Source organism: Pseudorca crassidens, chromosome 5 (assembly GCF_039906515.1).
Source record: "Pseudorca crassidens isolate mPseCra1 chromosome 5, mPseCra1.hap1, whole genome shotgun sequence".
Lineage (NCBI taxonomy): Eukaryota > Metazoa > Chordata > Mammalia > Artiodactyla > Delphinidae > Pseudorca > Pseudorca crassidens.
Genome location: NC_090300.1, coordinates 53,405,330 through 53,423,922, shown reverse-complemented (window position 1 = coordinate 53,423,922; position 18,593 = coordinate 53,405,330). Strand labels below are relative to the sequence as shown.

The following is an 18,593-nucleotide window of genomic DNA, read 5'->3' as shown; positions in this document are numbered from 1 at the left end:
GTCCTGGCTATTGTAGTGTAGTCATTTTTCACAATATTGATATTTCCAATCCAAGAACATGGTATATTTCTCCATCTGTTTATGTCATCTTTGATTTCTTTCATCAGTGTTTTGTAGTTTTCTGAGTACAACTCTTTCGCCTCCTTAGGCGGGTTAATTCCTAAGTATTTTATTCTTTTTGTTGCAATGGTAAATGGGAGTGTTTCCTTAATTTCTTTTTCTGATTTTTCGTTGTTGGTGTATAGGAATGCCAGAGATTTCTGTGCATTAATTTTGTATCCTGCAACCTAACGAAATTCATTGATTAGTTCTAGTAGTTTTCTGGTGGCATCTTTAGGATTTTCTATGTATAGTATCATGTCATTGGCAAATAGTGACAGTTTTACTTCTTTTCCAATTTGTATTCCTTTCATTCCTTTTTCTTCTCTGATTGCTGTGGCTTAAACTTCCAAACCTATGTTGAATAAGAATGGTGAGAGTGGACATTCTTGTCTTGTTCCTGATCCTAGTGGAAATACTTTCAGTTTTTCACCATTGAGTATGATGCTTGCTGTGGGTTTGTCATATATGGCCTTTATTATGTTGAGGTAGGTTCCCTCTATGCCCATTTTCTGGAGAGTTTTTATCATAAATGTGTGTTGAATTTTGTCAAAAGCTTTTTCTGCATCTATTGAGATGATCGTATGGTTTTTATTCCTTGATTTGTTAATATGGTGTATCACATTTATTTATTTGTGTATACTGAAGAATGCTTGCATCCCTGGGATAAATCCCACTTGATCATGGTGTATGATCCTTTTAATGTGCTGTTGGATTCTGTTTGCTAGTATATATATATATATATATATATATATATATATATATATATATATATATATATATATATATATATATATATATATATATATATATATATTTTGCAGTACGTGGGCCTCTCACTGTTGTGGCCTCTCCCATTGCGGAGCACAGGCTCCGGACACGCAGGCTCAGCAGCCATGGCTCATGGGCCCAGCCGCTCTGCAGCATGTGGGATCTTCCCAGACTGGGGCACGAACCCGTGTCCCCTGCACCGGCAGGCGGACTCTCAACCACTGAGCCACAAGGGAAGCCCTGTTTGCTAGTATTTTGTTGAGGATTTTTGCATCTATGTTCATCAGTGATATTGGTCTATAAATTTTTTTGTGATATCTTTTTCTGGTTTTGGTATCAGGATGATGGTTGCTATGTAGAATGAATTTGGGAGTGTTTCTCCCTCTGCAATTTTTTGGAAGAGTTTGAGAAGGACTGGTGTTAGCTCTTCTCTAAATGTTTGATAGAATTCGCCTGTGAAGCCGTCTAGTCCTGGACTTTTGATTATTGGAAGATTTTAAAATACGGTGTCAATTTCATTACTTGTGATAGGTCTGTTTATATTTTCTACTTCTTCCTGGTTCAGTCTCAGAAAATTGTACCTTTCCAAGAATTTGTTCATTTCTTCGTGGTTGTCCACTTTATTGTCATATAGTTGTTTGTACTAGTCTCTTATAATCCTTTGTATTTCTGCAGCGTCAGTTGTTATTTCTCCTTTTTCATTTCTAATTTTATTGATTTGCATCCTCTCCCTTTTTTTCTTGATGAGTCTGGCTAAGTGTTTATCAATTTTGTTTATCTTCTCAAAGAACCACCTTTTAGTTTTATTGATCTTTGCTATTGTTTTCTTTGTTTCTATTTCATTTATTTCTGCTCTGATCTTTATGATTTCTTTCCTTCTACTGACTTTGGGTTTTGTTCTTCTTTCTCTAGTTGTTTTAAGTGTTGGGTTAGATTGTTTATTTGAGATTTTTCTTGTTTCTGGAGGTGAGATTGAATTGTTATAAACTTCCCTCTTAGAACTGCTTTTACTGCGTCCCATAGGTTTGGGGTCATCATATTTTCATTGTCATTTGTTTCTATGCATTTTAAAATTTCTCTTTTGATTTCTTCAGTGATCTCTTGGTTATTTAGTAGTGCACTGTTTAGCCTCCGTACATTTTTGGTTTTTACAGTTTTTTTCCTGTAATTGATTTCCAACCTCATAGCATTGTGGTCAGAAAAGATGCTTGATATTATTTCAATTTTCTTAAGTTTTCAGAGGCTTGATTTGTGACCCAAGATGTGATCTATCTTGGAGAATGTTCCATGTGCACTTGAGAAGAAAGTGTATTCTGCCACTTTTGGGTGGAATGTTCTATAAATATCAATTAGATCTATCTGACCTATTGTGTCATTTAAAGCTTGTGTTTCCTTATTTATTTTCTGTTTGGATGATCTGCCCATTGGTGAAGAGGGGTGTTTTAAAGTCCCCTACTATTATTGTGTTACTGTTGATTTCGCCTTTCATCGTTGTTAGTATTTGCCTTATGTATTGAGGTGCTCCTATGTTGGGTGCATAAACATTTATAATTGTTATATCTTCTTCTTGGATTGATTCTTTGATCATTATGTAGTGTCCCTCCTTATCTCTTGAAACAGTCCTTATTTTAAAGTCTATTTTATCTGATATGATTATTGCTACTCCAGCTTTCTTTTGATTTCCATTTGCATGGAATATCTTTTTCCATCCCTTCCCTTTCAGTCTGTATGTGTCCCTAGGTCTGAAGTGGGTCTCTTGTAGACAGCATATATATGGGCCTTGTTTTTGTATCCATTTAGCCAGTCTGTGCCTTTTGGTTGGGGCATTTAATCCATTTACATTCAAGGTTATTATCGATATGTATGTTCCTATTACCATCATCTTAATTGTTTTGGGTTTGTGTTTGTGTGTCTTTTTCTTCTCTTGTGTTTCCCCGCTTAGAGAAGTTTCTTTAACATCTGTTTTAAAGCTGGTTTGGTGGTGCTGAATTCTCTTAGCTTTTGTTTGTCTGAAAAGCTTTTGTCTTCTCCATTGAATCTGAATGAGATCCTTGCTGGGTAGAGTAATCTTGGTTGTAGGTTTTTCTCTTTCATCACTTTAAGTATATACTGCCACTGCCTTCTGGCCTGCAGAGTTTCCACTGAAAAATCAGCTGATAACCTTATGGGGATTCCTTTGTATGTTATTTTTTGTTTTTCCCTTGCTGCTTTTAATATTTTTTCTTTGATTTTAATTTTTGTTAGTTTGATTAATATGTGTCTTGGTGTATTTTTCCTAGGGTTTATCCTGTATGGGACTCTGTGCTTCCTGGACGTGGGTGACAATTTCCTTTTCCATGTTAGGGAAGTTTGCCACCATAATCTCTTCAAATATTTTCTCAGACCCTTTCTTGTTCTCTTCTTCTTCTGGGACCCCTATAATTTGAATGTTGGTGCATTTAGTGTTGTCCCAGAGGTCTCTGAAATTGTCTTCTTTTCATTCTTTTTTCTTTATTCTGCTTCTCGGCAGTTATTTCCACCATTTTGTCTTCCAGCTCACTTATTCATTCTTCTGCCTCCATTATTCTATTATTGATTCCTTCTAGTGTATTTTTCATTTCAGTTATTAAGTTGTTCACTTCTGTTTGTTTGTTCTTTAGTTCTTCTAGATCTTTGTTAAACATTTCTTTTATTTCCTCAGCCTGTGCCTCCATTCTATTTCTGAGATTCTGGATCATCTTTACTATCATTACTCTGAATTCTTTTTCAGGAAGATTGCCTATTTCCTCTTCATTTATTTGGTCTTGTAGGTTTTTACCTTGCTCCTTCATCTGTGACATATTTTTTGCTGTCTCATTTTTTTTTTTTATGAATGGGAATGTGTTCCTGTTTTACTGCTTGTTTGGCCTGAGGCTTCCAACACTGGAGTTTGTAGACTATTGGGTAGAGCTGGATCTTGGTGCTGAGATGAGGAACTCTGTGAGATCTCACTCTGATGAATATTCCCTGGGGTCTGAGGTTCTCTGTTAGTCCAGTTGTTCAGACTCAGAGCTCCCACTGCAGGAGCTTCCACGTGACTCTGAGATTGCAAATCAAGATCCCACAAGCCACGTGAGGTGGCAAAAAAAAAAACAAAATAAAAAATAAAATTAGACTAGGAAACTAACGGATATGTTAGAAAGAATGTAAATATAAAAATATAGGTGAATCAACAACTGGAAGTTACATTGGTGCCACAGTAGTAAAAAAGAGGAAGGAAAAACAAATGGGGTGGGAGGGAAGGCCTTGGCTGTGGAGAGCGGGGCCTAAGCAAGGGCAAGGTTTGGGTGGTGGGTTGGGCCAGTGCTCAGGACCCACAGGGCTGGAAAAGGCCCTGGGGGCTGTGGGGGCTGGGGCTTGGGCTCAAGGAACAGAAGAAGCCCAGGTGTGCCCCCCACCCCCGGTTTCAGAGGGCAGGGGACCTCACCTGGGAGCCCAGCAGGCTTCCTGGGCTTGAGTGGGTGGGGCAAACGCCCTCCTCTCCTGCTCCTCGGGCCTGGGGTCTGGGAGGGCCCCTCCCTTCTCCCTCTCCTGATCTCCCTGGCCTCCCTCCTATGCCCCCAGGGGGTGGGGTGGGGTGGGAGGGGACACCTTGGAGGGCACGGGACCAGCTTGGGAGCTCAGCAGGCTCCCCGGCCCAAGTGGGCCAGGCGACCACCCTCCACTCCTTTCCTGCTCTTCCCAGAGAGTCGCTCCCACCTGCTCTCCTGATCTCTCCTCCCTCAGGGGCACTGATCCTTGGTGGTCAGAGTTCCCCACCAGCAGGCGGCAGGTACCCTAGTTGTGGGGAGATGCTAACTCCACGTCCTCCCACACCGCCTTCTTGACTCCTCCCTATCTATTTCTTTTTGAGTGGGCTTTGATCATTTGATTCTTTCAAGGAATCTGTCCATTGCATCTAATTTATCCAATTTATTATATAAAACAATTAAAAATTACTATCTGTTTAATGTCTGTAGGCTCTCATATTTGTAATTTGTGTCTTTTTTCTGTTTCTTGATGAGTCTGGCTAGAAGTATACCCTTTTAAAATATTTTCAGAGAACTTTGGTTTCATCGATTTTGCTCTGTCCTTTTCATTGATATCACTTTTTCTATTTATGGTTTCTTTTCTGCTTGATTTGGACTTAGTTTATTTGTTTCTAGTTTCTTAAGGTAGAAGCTTAGGTTCTTAATTTGAAAACCTTCTCTTTTTCTAATGTAAACATTTAGGGCTATAAATTTCTCTCTAAGCACTGCTTTGGCTATATGCCCAAAATTCCCATGTTTTGTCTTTATTTTCATTTGATTCAAAATATTTTCTGATTGTCTATTTGACACCCTCTTAGGCCCATGGGTTATTTAGAAGCATGTTGTTTAATTTCCAAACATTTGGGGATTTATCAGATACCTTCTATTTTATATTTATGTTTTAACTGTTGTGATCAGAAAATTTTGTACAATTTCAATTCTTTAAAACATTTTTTATGGCCTAGGATATGGTGTATCTTGATGAATGTTTCATGTGCACTTGAAAAGAATATGTACTCTGATGTGATTGGGTAGCATGTTCTATAAATGGAAATTAGGTCAAAAATGTTGATAGTGTAATTCAGTTTTATATCCTTTTTGATTTTTCTGTCTACTTGTCCTGAGACAATAGTGTTAAAGTCTCTAATTGTGTTTGTAGAACACAATTGTGTAGAACACAATTCTCCTATCAGTTCTAATAGTTTTTGCTTCTTGTATTTTGAAACGGTGTTCTTAGGAGCATACCCATTTGGGATTACATTTTCTTGATGAATTAATGCCTTTATCATCATGTAATGTCCCTCTTTCTTGTTGTCCACTGTTATAATAAAGCCACTACAGCTTTCTTTTGATTTTCATTCGCATGGTATATCTTTTTCCATCCTTTTCTTTTTAGCCTATCTATACCTTTATTTTTATCCAAGCTGGCAACCTCTGCCTTTTACTTGGTGGGGGTACTTAGACCACTTACTCTTAGTGTTAGCCTTAAACCTACCATCTTTCTAGTTGCTTTCTGTTCATCTGATCTGTTCTTAATTCATTTCCCCTTCTTTCCCTGCCTTTTAATTTGATCAATTGAGTATTTATTATGTTTTTATTTAATCTTCACTAGACTTACTAACCATGCATTAAAAAATTTTTTTGGTGGATGCCCTAAAGTTTACAATATAGATCTTATAGATCTTAACACAGTGTACTTTCAAATAATATTATGGCTTTTTTGTTGTTGCTGCTATTGGTCTGCAATCAGATGAGGTTTGCAACAGAATATAAATCAACTGTATCACTAAGCACATTGTTTAGTACCTGACTTTTTTTCAGATCAAGACTTTCTTGATGAAATAAGCAGTATGTTGACTACATTCTTACACAAGGTTTCTTTGTTTTTGTGGTCTAGTAATAAAACCGTCACAGCCCAGCACCACTCCTCAGACCACACTTTGAGTAGCACACTGGTCTAAGCCATAGGCAAGAGTATCTTTAAGGATAAGGAGGAATATGTCTTCTTCTACCAGTGCCTGATGCATGATCTAGAGCCCAGTACCTTCAAGGAAGGAACAGTCCATTCTTTTCTCAATTATCTCAAAGTACATAAAAGATATCAAAGTAAATAGCCCATAGTACCTTTGACTAAAGACTTCTTTTCTCAGATACATGCACCCCTATGTTCACTGCAGCACTATTCACAATAGCCAAGACGTGAAAAAAACCTAAATGTCCATCAACAGATGAATGGATAAAGAAGATGTGGCACATATATACAATGGAATACTACTCAGACATAAAAAAGAACAAAATAATGCCATTTGCAGCAACATGGATGCAGCTAGAGATGGATAAACAACAAGATCCTACTGCATAACACAGAGAAACATATTTAGCATCCTATGATAAACCATAATGGAAAAGAATATAAAAAAGAATTTATATATATATATATATATATAAAACTCAATCGCTTTGTTGTACAGCAGAAACTAACATAACATTGTAAATCAACTACACTTCAATTAAAAAAAAAGACTTCTTTTCTCATATTCTCTAACACTCCACAATTTGTGTTTTTGCTTTACTTTTTATTGAAGTATAATCTGCATATAGACAAGTGCACATATCATAAATGTACAGCTCAATGAAATTTCAGAAATTGATTACACTAGGGTAACCAGCACACAGATTGAAAAACAGAACACCATCGGCACCAAAGAAGACCTCCTTGAGCCCCCCGCCCTTTCAGTCACTGTCCCCTCATCAAGGGTACCACTATTCTGACCTCTAACAGTGTACCTTAGTGTTGCTGGTTTTGGATACTTATGAATGGAATTGTATAATATGTATCCTTTTGTGTCTGGTTTCTTTTGCTCAACCATTATGTTCATGAGATTTATCCATATTGTTGCCTGTACTTTTAGTTCATTCATTCTCACTGCTGCACAGTATTCCATTGTGTGAATATCTCACAATGTGTATATCCAATCCACTGTTGATGGGCATTTGTATTGGTTCCAGTTTTTAGCTATCACAAATAATGTTTCTTGGATTCATCTTAAAAAAGAATTTGTAAACATCTTTTGATGCATTTCTCTTTGGTATATTCCTAGGACTGGAATGGTTAGGTCATAGAGTTGGCATGTGTTCAGCTTTAGAAGATATTGCCAAACAGCTTTCTGAAATTATTATATCTATTTATTCTCCTGCTGACAAGGCATGAAAATTCCATTTGCTTCACATCTTCACCAACACTTGAATTTTCTATCTTTTATTTTAGCCATTCTAGTGGTATGTAGTGGTGTCATACTGTGGTTTTAATTTGATGACTACTGATATTGAGGATGTTTGCACATGTTTATTTGAGAAACATTTCAGGTGCTTACTTGAGAAATGCTTGCTCAAATCTTTTGCTTACTTTTTATTTGGGTTATCTGCTTTTTTCTTACTGATTCATAAGAGTTCCTTATATCTTCTGGATACAAGTCAGATATAAGTACTATATATATCTTCACTTACTCTGTGTCTTATTTTTTCACCTTCTTAATAGTATTTTTTGATAAACAGAAGTTTTTACTTTTACTGTAGTTAAATTTATTTATTTTTTTCCCTTTATGATCTGTATGCTTTTGGTGACCTGTTTAAGAAATTTTTACATACCCAAGGTCATGAAGATATACTCCTCTCCTTTCTTCATAAACCTTTATTATTCTACTTTTCATATTTAGACCTTTAGTCATCTGGAATTCATTTTTGTGTATGACATGATGTAGGGGGTCAATATATTTTTTTCTATATAGATATCCAGTTGACTCACATTCACTCCCCACCAGACTGAAGTATCATCTTTATTGTAAATCAAGTGAATATAAACATGTGAGTATTAATCTTTTTCAAGGATGTCTTGGTTATTTTTGGCCCTTATATTTCCATCTACATTTTAGAATCAGCCTATCAATTTCTATTTAAAAAATCCCTGTTGGGATACTGATTAGAACTTAATTTAACACATAAATCAATTTGAGGAGAACTGAAATCTTTATAGTATTGTCATAATTCAGGAACATGTTATATATTAATCCATTTATTTGTGTCTTCTTAATATGTCTTAGTTCATCTTAATATTTTCAGTTTTCAGGGTAGAGAAGTGTTACTTCAGCACAATAACATTCTGTGCACATTTTGTTAGATTTAATCCTAGGTAATTTACATTTTTTGATGCTATTGTAAATGGTATCATTTAAATCAATTTCTACTTGTTTGTTGTTTGTATATAGAAATTCCATTGAGTTTTTCATCTATGTTAACCTTTATCCAGTAGCTTTCCTAGTTCCAGTGGCTTGTCTGTAAATTCTTTTGTATTTTCTTTGTATATAATCATGTCATACAATTTATTTATTTCCAATTCTTATGCCCTTTATTCCTTTTTCTTTCCTTATTGCATCAGCTGGTACTTCTAGTATGATATTGAATAGGAGGCCCTCTTGTTTCATTCCCAGTCTTAGTGGCAAAGTTTTCAGTAATTCATCTTTAAATGTGATGTTTGTAATAGATTTTTGTAGGTACTCTTTATCAGATTTAGAAATTTTTCTTCTATTTGTAGTTTGCTTATTATATTTCAAGTCAATCACTTCAAGTCATCAGTCTAGGAAGTGAGAGAGAGTTAATGTCTAGAGCTCAGCTCTGCACTTCTGGAGGACACCAGATCCACCTTTGCATTTGCCTTTAGCCAATGGTGACATTTTCCTTTTGCTACACCTGAATCAGCCATTCCATCCCAGTCCTCCAAACTCCCAAGTTTCTGACCACTATCAGTTCTGTAGGTCTGCTGATTTCCTGCTGTTAACCCCCAAACAGATTTTTCTACACTTTTGCTACTCTACCCCCAGCAGGCATTTATTCTGAAAAGTGGCAGCATCATGTTTTCTCATGTGGAGTAATAATCTTTGATGTGTGTTTAAATTTCAGTTATTCTTATAGCTGATTTAGAATAGAGAAAAGGTGAGAACTGGTTAATATTTCTAGCAAATTGCTCTCAAACCTGCTGTACTCAAAAAACGAAGCACCTAAAGAATATACAATGGAGAAAAGACATCTCTTCAGCAAGAGGTGCTGGGAAAGCTGGACAGCTGCAGTAAATCAATGAGGTTAGAACACACCCTCACACCATGTGCAAAAATAAACTCAAAATGGCTTAAAGACTTAAACGTAAGACATGACACCATAAAACTCCTAGAAGAGAACATAGGCAAAACATTCTCTGACATAAATCATACCAATGTTTTCTTAGGTCAGTCTCCAAAGGCAATAGAAATAAAAGCAACAATAAACAAATGGGACCTAATCAAACTTACAAGCTTTTATACAGCAAAGGAAACCATAAACAAAATGAAAAGACAACTTACAGAATGGGAGAAAATATTTGCAAAGGATGCAACCGACAAGGGCTTAATTTCCAAAATATACAAATAGCTCATACAACTCAACAATAAAAAAAACAAACAACCAATAGGAAAATGGGCAGAAGACCTAAATAAACATTTCCCCAAAGATGACATACAGATGGACAACAGGCACATGAAAAGATGCTCAATATCACTAATTATTAGAGAAATGCAAATCAAAATTACAATGAGGTATCACCTCACACCAGTCAGAATGGCCATCATTAAAAAGTCTACAAATAACAAATGCTGGAGAGGGTGTGGAGAAAAAGTAACCCTCCTACTTGTTGGTGGGAATGTAAATTGGTACAGGAAGACAGTATAGAGGTTCCTCAAAAAACTAAAAATAGAGTTGCCAATATGATCCAGTGGTCCCACTCCTGTGCATATACCTGGACAAAGCTATAATTCAAAAAGATACATGAACCCCTATGTTCATAGCAGCACTATTCACAATAGCCAAGACATGGAAACAACCTAAATGTCCATTGACAGATGAATGGATAAAGAAGATGTGGCACATGTATATTATACAATGAAACATTACTCAGCCATAAAAAAAATGAAATGATGCCCTCTGCAGCAACATGGATGGACCTAGAGATTGTCATACTAAGTGAAGTAAGTCAGACAAAGACAAATACCATATGATATCACTTGTATGTGGAATCTGAAGTATTCACAAATGAACTTATCTACAAAACAGAAACAGACTCACAGACACAGAGAACAGACTTGTGGTTGCCAAGGGGAAGGGGGGGTGGGGGAGGGATGGACTGGGAATTTGAGGTTAGCAGATGCAAACTATTATATATAGAATGGATAAACAACAAGGTCCTACTGTATAGTACAGGAAACTATATTCAATATCCTGTGATAAAGCATAATGGAAAAGAATATAAGAAAGAATATGTATATATAAATATATATATATATAAATAACTGAATCACTTTGCTGTAGAGCAGAAATTAACAAAACATTGTAAATCAACTATACTTCAATTAAAAAAATGTAGTGCCTAAATATTATGGTTGATGGGCAATTCAACCAGACTGAATGAAAAGACACATATAATAAACTTTTTAGGCATTTATGACACCAGCACATTAGGAAAATACTCTTAAAATAAGGCAACTCTCTTACCATATGATCCAGCAATCCCACTCCTGGGCATATATCCGGAGAAAACCATAATTCAAAAAGATACATGCATGGGACTTCCCTGGTGGCGCAGTGGTTAAGAATACGTCTCCCAGTGCAGGGGGCATGGGCTCGAGCCCTGGTCTGGGAAGATCCCACATGCCGCGGAGCAACTAAGCCTGTGTGCCACAACTCCTGAGCCTGAGCTCTAGAGCCCACGAGCCACAACTACTGAGCCCACGTGCTGCAACTACTGAAGCCCGCGTGCCTAGAGCCCGTGCTCCACAACGAGAAGCCACCGCAATGAGAAGCCTGCACACCACAACGAAGAGTAGCCCCTGCTCGCCACAACTAGAGAAAGCCCACCTGCAGCAATGAAGACCCAACACAGCCATAAATAAATAAATAAATTCATTAAAGATACATGCACCCCAATGTTCATTGCAGCACTGTTTACAATAGCCAAGACATGGAAACAACCTAAATGTCCACTGACAGATGAATGGATAAAGATGTGGTATGTATATACAATGGAATATTAGCCATTAAAAAGAATGAAATAATGCAATTTGTAGCAACATGGATGGACCTGGAGATTATCATACTAAGTGAAGTAATTCAGACAGAGAAAGATAAATATATGATATCACTTATATGGGGAATCTAAAAAAATTGATACAAACGAACTTATTTACAAAACAGAAACAAACTCACAGACTTAGAAAACAAGCTTACGGTTACCAAAGGGGAAAGGTTGGGGGAAGGATAAAATGAGAGATTGGGATTCACACATACACACTACTGTATATTCACACATACACACTACTGTAGGTCCAACCAGGACCTACAGTATAGCACAGGGAACTCTGCTCAATACTCTGTAATAACCTATATGGGAAAAGAATCTGAAAAAGAATAGATACATGTATATGTATAACTGAATCACTTTGCTGTATACCTGAAGCTAATATAACGTTGTAAATCAACTATACTCCTACATAAAATAAAAACTAAAAATATAAGGCAGCTCTCTACTATCCAATGATATGCAAAGTTTTACCAGCACATGTTTGTTAAGTGGCAAAAAGTAAGATACAGAAGAAAGGATATAGTATGTGCCTTTAGGGTAGAAACAAAGGGTGGGAGGGAGTGAAAATAAGAACTTTTATTCATACTTTATTATATATGCATAAAGAAACTCTGGAAGGATATTTATAGGGGAGGGGGTGGAGTGGGAGGAGAAACTGGGCAGATGCAAAGTTAAGAGAGAGATTTTTTTTTTTTTTTTTTTGCGGTACGCGGGCCTCTCACTGTCGTGGCCTCTCCCGTTGCGGAGCACAGGCTCCGGACACGCAGGTTCAGCGGCCATGGCTCACGGGCCCAGCCGCTCCGCGGCATGTGGGATCTTCCCGGACCGGGGCACGCACCCGTGTTCCCTGCATCGGCAGGCGGACTCTCAACCACTGCGCCACCAGGGACGCCCAAGAGACTGAATTTTATAGTACAAATCTGTTTGAAAAGAATTCCCATAATTACATGTTGTATCAAGAAAAATAAAATCAGCCAACAGGAAGGAAATGGAATTGTTCTCAGCAGCACAGAACAATGTCTTGGGTTGCTTCCTCTTTGTAGTGCAGCATAAGGTAAACAAAATGAGCATCCTGGTGGATTTTATTTTAAGCAGGTTTAACTATGATAAGCACAAGATACTTAAGAAGTAAGTGGAATGCTTGTTTGACATTGTCCCAGATGTTAAGGCTGTGTACTGGAAGCCCCCATCACAGAGGCCCAAGGAGTTATTCTTTTGTTCCTTTCCTTTCTACTCCAACAGTTCACGGTTATTTTTCACTTGGATCTGTAAACTCCTGGAGGGCAATATTCCCAATTCTGGAAAACATATGTTGATGGTAAAAAGGAAGCACAGGGAATGAGTGATTGCAGCGGTAAAACCCTTGCTTGTCACAGAAGCGCTACCCCAACCATCTTCCTTTTTTGCCTCCCCAGTCTTTCCTTCATGATCTAAGCCCCGCAGCACCAATGTTTTGTCTCTATGGCACATAGGGTTTGACTCTGTATTTGCATTATCTTCCCCCACAAGGCTGGAAACTTTCAGGTGGCAGAGACTGTGCTCTTAGGGTAGAGGATGGATCTCCTTCTGCACCGTGTTTGCTCTTGCATGGGCAGAGGCTTGCTGCATGCTCCTTCCCTGGACTGTGAGCTGCTTGGGGGCAGGGACTACAGGTTCCTCATGTTGTATCTTCCTTGTTTGGTACATAGTAGGGGCTCGGTTGGCCGAACGAAGGAAAGAAGGGAAGGTGGATCGGGTCTCCCAGTTTCAAGATTCTCCAGATGACCAACTTCCTGAGCGCTGCAGAGAACTGTAATTGCCTCGTGGAAAAGCAGTCTATGGTCTATATTGGGAGTCTGAATGGCATTCCTTCTGTCCCTACTGGTCACCACACTCCTCTTAATCTGTATAGGGTGGAATAAAGACTGTGAGTTGGGGGAATTCCCTGGCGGCCCAGTGGTTAGGACTCAGCACTTTCATTGCCTGGTAGGGGAACTAAGATCTTGCAAGCCATGCGGCATGGCCGAAAAAAAAAAAAGAATGTGAGTAGGCAATGGGGCTGAAAATTTGAGCTTATTTCCCAGGAATTGGTCCCCTTGCTATAGGGAAACTGTTTATAATTGTGCCTTGGTATTGATGGAAACTTTAAAACAAACATTCCATGCTGCCTTCCAGTACTGTTATTTAATAAGTCACTTTGGTTGGAGCCTGAGGGAATCACTAGACATCTTCAGAGTCCTTGCATATGCTGTTTTTAAGAAATAAAATTTACAATCTGTCCTTAGAAAAGAGACTGAATTGGAGGCAGGCTGGAAGGAGAGGTAGAAGCAAATGTATAGGAGTTTGAGAAGTGGAGAACTCTGAGGGTTCTATTAAACAGTGAGAACAAAGTTATTAAGAATAAGAGTTTCAATCTTGTAAACCTTGCAGAGTATATGCAACTAGAGAGCAGGGATGGAGATGTGATCTCTTACTTGTGTAGCATCTAACAGCTCTTTCTAGTCGTGAAGTCTGACAGATATTGTATAGACTATATATTCAATAAATGCAGACCAGTTTCTACATACTCATTGCTACTTTCTTCAGTTGTAGACTAATTTGTTTGTTAGTAATCTTTACTTTTTCTTTGCAGTACAAACTGCTAAAATTGTAAGAGGTAAAGATATGGGTAAGTTAACCATTAAATCTTCCTTATCTAAATCCCTCTTATGTTGATCATCAAACACATCCTAATGTGAAATCTTTGTAACATGCATTTGGCATATACTTAGTCTCAGGTTAACATTAAGTTCACAATTTGAAGCTTGAAGTTGATGAACAGAAATACAATTTAAAATCATAAGCTGGTCAATGATTTGTTCTTCTGGAAAAAATGTTAAGTCTGTAGTTTCGCACATGTTCTTTTTCCAGATCAGCAATTTTTGCATATTCTAAGTGCAAGGTACTTGCACTTATTTAATACATTTTCCCACCTCAGTGAACACAGTTACACAGCTAAGTGTTTAGAAGTATAAACGTTAAGTTTTAACAGTGGTTGTCCCTGCAGGGTAGATTTGGGGATTTTCTGTTTCCTTATTTTTGCTTTTAAGTATTTTCTTAGTTTTCTGTAATAAGAAAATAATCTCTATTTTAAAACAAGAGGGAAGTTTTGGTTAGAACACGTAAATTTAAGAACTATTAGAAATATTCAGAGAATCTGATGGTCGCTCCAAGAGCCACATCTTCTCCTTCCCTCTAGACTTGCCCCTCATGAGCCCATTTCCATGTGGTTAGTATAGTCTAAGATGCAAATTTGATTGTGGCACTTCCCCACTTTGAGTTAATTCCCTCCAAAGGTACTTCAGTGTCACTGTTCATCATTATCCCGTGTAAGTCGGTCACCTTTCAGTTCCAAGGGACAGAAGCCTCACAAAATAGCTTAAGCAAAAATAAGGAATCCGTTCACTCATGTAACTGAAAAATCCAGGCAGGGCTAGATCTAGGAGTTCCAAGATGGCATTATTTCTTGTCTTTCCTGGTTCTGCTTTTTTCACGTTGGTTTTATTTCTAGGCAGGCTTGGTCCACCTGAAGGAAACACAGCCATTGGTGTCTCCAGGCCCACTTGGTCCTTAGAACTCTAGATCCTGAAGAGAGGACTTGGATTGGTCTGGGTTGGGTCATGTGCTCTTCCATAGGGCCAGTCACCCTAGAATGGAATGAGGAGACTACAGAAGAGGAAGGAATGTTCCCCAAAGGAAGATATTTTAGGCAAACCATGACTGGGCTCCAGAAGCATCACTTCTGCAGGGGTGCATAATTGAGCAGCTTCTCGGTCAGGTCCATGTGGGCCAGCGGCATGCAGTGCTGCAGGGAGTCCTTCTAGGTGTACTCAGCTTGCAGTAGCCCCAGGCACCCCTCCCACTTGTTGCTGGCGATCTTGCTACACGTGAAGCAGTGCACAGGTATGATCATGGCAACAGCACAGCATCTGGCTGGTCCCGTAGGCTGTCCCACCATGGAACTTGCTAAATATGTGTTAATGAAGTAGACATGAGCTGTGAATCACATTAAATACTAAATTATGCTAAATTAAGTATCACTAGCCTTTGAATATAATGTTATAGTTTCACTTGATATTGGTGTATCTGATTAGCTAGGTAAAGGGGTCTTACCTTGGAGTCCACAGACCTCTAAGGGATTTGACAGAATTCAGAGGATATGTGAACTTGGATGGGAAAAAAATTACTTTTTTTTTCAATAGACTGTAACGGAAATTTAGTATTTCCTTTGATTATAAATGCATACAACAATGCAGAGCTGTTTTAGGCAGTAACGTGACTTCGTCACTAACAGAAATCAGGTCTTTTCATATCACATTACAGTTGCAGAGATCTCAATATATTGTTCATGCTACTTCAATGTCATAGCAGTTATTAAACTCTCTGCTAGATCTGGTTATTAAATGAACATATATTACTGTATCACACACGTACATATTTTGATAACTTACACTTCAACATAATTGGTTTTGTAACGCTATGCATTTTATTTTCTGCATTTAAAAACATTATTCTGAGAAAGGATCCATGGCACAAAACGCTGAAGTGATCTAGGTATTCACTTAAAACAAGATGAGACCAAAGTGTGATGATTTGACTCCAGAGAACCTTAGCCCACTCTACTCTTTCTAATGCCATGCTGAAATAGAGATGACGAGCCTTTGGACAATCCAAAAACTACAGACCTATCTATGTGTGATTTACTTTAGTTTCAGAGGGTCTCTGGGCTAGGTTAGAAGAGTGGAGTAAATGCATTTGGACCTACTCAAAAACTTATAACTAAATGCTGCAAACATTGGCTTAGGAGTTTGCTAAAGAAGACAAATTTGTTTCTTTGTGTGGTTATCTGCATAGGTATCTACCAGAATAGGATTTTGGTTATCAAAACTCTTCGGGCAGAAAATCTACAAACAACAAATGCTGGAGAGCGTGTGGAGAAAAGGGAACCCTCTTGCACTGTTGGTGGGAATGTAAATTGATACAGCCACTATGGAGAACAGTATGGAGGTTCCTTAAAAAACTAAAAATAGAATTATCATATGACCCAGCAATCCCACTACTGGGCATTTACCCAGAGAAAACAATAATTCAAAAAGACACATGCACCCCAATGTTCATTGCAGCACTGTTTACAATAGCCAGGTCATGGAAGCAACCTAAATGCCCATCGACAGATGAATGGATAAAGAAGATGTGGCACATATATACAATGGAATATTACTCAGCCATAAAAAGGAACGAAATTGGGTCATTTGTAGAGACGTGGATGGACCTAGAGACTGTCATACAGAGTGAAGTAAGTCAGAAAGAGAAAAACAAATATCACATGTTAATGCATATATGTGGAATCTAGAAAAATGGTACAGATGAACCTGTTTGCAAGGCAGAAATAGAGATACAGACGTAGAGAACAAACATATGGACACCAAGGGGGGAAAGGGGGAGTGGGATGAATTGGGAGATTGGGATTGACATATATATACTAATATGTATAAAATAGATAACTAATGAGAACCTGTTGTATAAAAAATAAATAAAATTCAAAAAAACCTCCCCAGAAAACAAAAATAAAAACAAAACGAAACTCTTAGGGCATGCTCTGTAAGGTTGTGAGATACTTTCTAATAATGTTTGGGGACAAGGACCCATCAAAGAGGTAAACTCTTCATCAGAATTGTTCTCTAGGAATTTCTCTGGTTTACTTGGTCTTGGTTCCCAATAGGAAGCAGATGATTCTTAAATTAAGATACTTTGAGGAGATACTAACAAAGATGTGGGGTGTAGGGGAGCCACAAGAGGAGGCACAATAGCTTCAACAACTCCAGGCCAGTATCAGCAGAGCTGACATCACCCCTTGGCCAGAAGGGAAGAGAACAGGAAGTGGCAACTTGAAGGAAAGGAGTGAAGAGAAGTTTAGAGGAAGTGGTAACCTTTGACTATTGAGGGAGCCCATAGTGAGAGAGCAGAGAGAAGAGGTTACCCTGACCATCCTCAGATCTCCAGCTAGGACACTCCTTAGCCACACCCACCCAGAAGCCAGGAGGCGAAGCAGCCCACTGCTGTGGTCCACTCATAAGTCTCTTGAGGGCAGAGAGCAGAGTGGAACTGGAAAGGCAGAGATATCCAGCACATTTGGCAAATCCCTACCATAGCACTTTTCACACTACCTGATGGTCCAAGAGGGCAAAACTTTTTTTTTTTTTTTTTTTTTTGCGATACGCGGGCCTCTCACTGTCGTGGCCTCTCCCGGTGCGGAGCACAGGCTCCGGACGCGCAGGCTCAGCGGCCATGGCTCACGGGCCCAGCCGCTCCGCGGCACGTGGGACCCTCCCGGACCGGGGCACGAACCCGTGTCCCCTGCATCGGCAGGCGGACTCTCAACCACCGCACCACCAGGGAAGCCCCGCAAAACTTTTTATAAAATTCATGGCTAGGGTTTCCCTGGTGCCTGCCGATGCTGGGGACACGGGTTCGTGCCCCGGTCCGGGAGGGTCCCACGTGCCGCGGAGCGGCTGGGCCCGTGAGCCATGGCCGCTGAGCCTGCGCGTCCGGAGCCTGTGCTCCGCACCGGGAGAGGCCACGACAGTGAGAGGCCCGCGTACCGCTAAGAAAGAAAAAAAAAAAAATTCATGGCTACACCTAAAATTCTGACACGCTGTGTTTGGTATTACTGAACAAATGGACAAAGAACTGAAATACTGCTAAAACAAAGAGTAAAAGGAAACTACTACATACAAGTAGGAACTAAATATTTACTTTCAGACAGAATGGATATTTAAAATGTTATGGAAATGCTAGAGCATGATTCAGCAATAAATCCTATTCTGTAGATCAGACAGATATGTCACAGCTTTATAATACAGTTAAGTACAATTGTTCCTTATTTGTGGATTCTGTATTTGTAAATTTGCCTGTTGTTTAAAACTTCTGTGGTGCTTTCACAATCATGCATAGAGGTGAAAAATTTGACTTGCCCCATGCATATGTTCCCAGTTGAGGGTGACAAGTTGACATGC

The 18,593-nt window shown here is 38.7% G+C and overlaps 1 pseudogene; it reads right to left on the bottom strand.

The window, feature by feature from the left end:
• Positions 1-14,293: 14,293 nt before the first annotated feature.
• LOC137224433 (DNA-directed RNA polymerases I, II, and III subunit RPABC5 pseudogene) lies at positions 14,294-17,953 on the bottom strand (annotated as a pseudogene).
• Between the last annotated feature and the right edge of the window lie 640 nt (positions 17,954-18,593).